The sequence below is a fragment of the Austrofundulus limnaeus genome, unplaced genomic scaffold, assembly GCF_001266775.1.
Source record: "Austrofundulus limnaeus strain Quisiro unplaced genomic scaffold, Austrofundulus_limnaeus-1.0 Scaffold2885, whole genome shotgun sequence".
In the NCBI taxonomy this organism is placed as follows: Eukaryota; Metazoa; Chordata; class Actinopteri; order Cyprinodontiformes; family Rivulidae; genus Austrofundulus; species Austrofundulus limnaeus.
In genome coordinates, this window is record NW_013955287.1 from 11502 (window position 1) to 14642 (window position 3141).

Genomic DNA, 3141 nt, shown 5'->3' on the forward strand with positions numbered 1-3141 from the left:
TCATCAGTAGGTTTTACCAGACAGTGAAGGCATCATCAGTAGGTTTTACCAGACAGTGAAGGCATCATCAGCAGGTTTTACCAGACAGTGAAGGCATCATCAGCAGGTTTTACCAGACAGTGAAGGCATCATCAGCAGGTTTTACCAGACAGTGAAGGCATCATCAGCAGGTTTTCTGATTCATATTAAGTAGATTTGTTGTGTTTGGTTCTGTTGGGATAAACCAGGCTGAAAAACCAGTTCAGGTTTTATAAAACCTCCCTCTAACTTTTGACCAAATCACCTGACAATAATTGTGTAAAAAATGACAATTTGAGACATAATATTTGAACATGTCATTGTGTTTTTGCAAGTATCCAGTATGCCCAACAAACAACATCTAAAGAGTGAAACTTGTAACTGCTTCAACACAGATTTTTACTGACAGTGTATTAATGAAAATAACTACAGGAATCCAGATTTCCTATCAGCATGGTTCATATACAGTCAGTTATCAATAAATCAACAAGATGATTCACAACTGTACACTGAACCACTGATAATTCAGGCTAAAACACCACAATAAATTAATCTTTTTTTAAAAACATTTCCATGCAAAGAGCTCGTAAAGCAGCAGCAGCAGGATATAAATGGTTTTCTACTTACTTTTGAAGAATATTTTTTTATTTACCCTTTATTCATACAGGAAAATCTCTTGAGGCCCATTGTCTCATTTATAAGAGACCTGTTACATCCACCACAACAAAGTAACATAAAAACTATAATAATACAATTTACTTCTAAAAATCAATACCATACATCATCAAAGAAAAGGGTTTTCATTGACAACAAGTACAGGTGCTTACGGACAAATTTTCAAATCTGTTGATTAAAATCTTCTGAAATGTGACCAAATAGGAGAGCTTCAGATCCTGCTGAAGCTTGTTCCAGGTGTCGGGGCCAGAAGCTCAGTACGCACTGAAGGAACACTGAACGTAATAAAGTCCTGAGAACGAAGGCTGTGGTGGTGTTTTTTGCATGAAAAATAACATAATTACGATGGAACCAGTTGAAGGACAGATTTATAAAGGAAAGTGTACCAGTGTAAGAGTCCGAAGGTATGTAGAGAGGGCCATTTTACTAAAGAATATAAGGTACAATGGGGATAATATGTCCTCTTTCATGATGCAATTAATCCAGAAATCCAAAATGGCAACGCATCACAATTTGTGTTTTCTCAGASATTTCCCCGTGAAAAAGATCCCTCTTCTTGTTTCTGAAGCTTTCAGACACCTTTTAACAGGYAGAGGTCCTTTTCTGACACATCTTCTCTCTTCAAATGTGTTTAGAAAAACAAAACTTTATAAAGTCTCCACCTCCTAACTTTACATACCCAGGTGAAGGGAATTTGATTGGTTAAATGTCTGTGATGTCAGAGGAGGGGTCAGAGCTGATTGGTCTTTCTGCAAGAACAGTGAACGTGTCTATATGACATTAACTGGACATTGTTGATTGCAGAGAAACCATGGATCGACCCTGCAGTGAGTTGTTTAGAGAGAAACAGAAAGGGTGATTAACTATTCCTGTCCTACACTTTTACCTGTTGGAGCACCAGGTCAGTTAGTCCCTCCAGAGTGTCCTGGGTCTTCCTCTGGGCCTCCTACCAGTGGGATGTGCCCAGAACACCTCTCAAACACCACCACTCGGGTTCAGATGGGGGGGTCCTCCCAACCACGCCTCTCCAGGTCTCACTGTCATTACCCACGTGAGCGTTGAAGTCCCCCAGCAGAACGAGGGAGTCCCTGTTAGGAGCGCTCTCCAGTACCCACCTCCAAGGACTCCAGAAAGGGTGGGTAATCTGAGCTGCTGTTAGGCTCATAGGCACAAACAACAGTCAGGACCCATCCCCCACCTGTAGGTGGAGGGAGGATACCCTCTCATTCACCGAGGTGAACCCCAAAGTGCAGGCACCAAGATGGGGGGCAATAAGTATGCCCACTCCTGCTCAGCGCCTCTCAGCATGGGCAACTCCAGAGTGGAGGAGGGTCCAACCCCTCTGGAGGAGACTGGTTCCAGAACCAGAGCGGTGTGTCGAGGTGAGTCCGACTACAGTTAGGTCCATATATATTTGGACACTAACAAAAATTTTGTTTTTTTTACCTGTTTACTGAAACGTATTCAAGTTATATTTCTATAATGTCCATGGACATAAAGTGCAGACATTCAGCTTTCATCTGAGGCTCTCCACATTAAAACTGGATGAAGGCTTCAGGAGTTTCAGCTCCTTAACATGTGCCTCCCTGTTTTTAAAGGGACCTAAATGAATTGGACCATTGACTCCAAGTCTATTTCATGGACAGGTGTGGTCAATCCCTTCATTATGTCATCCTCAATGAAGCAGATAAAGGTCTGGAGTTGTTCTGAGGTGTGCTGCTTGTATTTGGAAAGTTTTACTGTGAAGTGAACATGAGGTCAAAGGAGCTCTCCATGCAGGTGAAACAAGACATCCTTAAGCTGTAAAAACAGAAAAAAACATCTGAGAACTTGTTACAATATTAGGAGTGGTAAAACCTACAGTTTGGTACATCCTGAGAAAAAGAAAGCACTGCTGAACTGGGTGTCCACAGGAGACAACAGTGGTGGATGATGGCAGAATAATCTCCATGGTGAACAGAAAGCCCTTCACAACNCACGAACCCTGAGGAACTCCAGACACGAACCCTGAGGAACTCCAGACACGAACCCTGAGGAACTCCAGACACGAACCCTGAGAAACTCAGGACACAAACTTTGACAAAATCCTCATTAAACTCATTAACTGTCTTTGTTAAAAACATAAATATTCTAAATAAAAATATTGAGGATATCAGACTTTTTAATATCTATTTATGTAACATATTTTACATATTTATGTTTATTTAGGAAAGAACTCTAATGGATATTTGTGTCTAAATAAAATCTGTTTGATTTAGATGCTGATTTTTATGTTTGTTTTACTTGAAGCTCTGATGTTCAGTTTATTTTTCATATTGGTTAAAAAAACATGAAAGAAAAAGGATGACCTGAAAATATTCTAAAAATATAGACAGTGAAGGCATCATCAGTAGGTTTTACCAGACAGTGAAGGCATCATCAGCAGGTTTTACCAGACAGTGAAGGCAT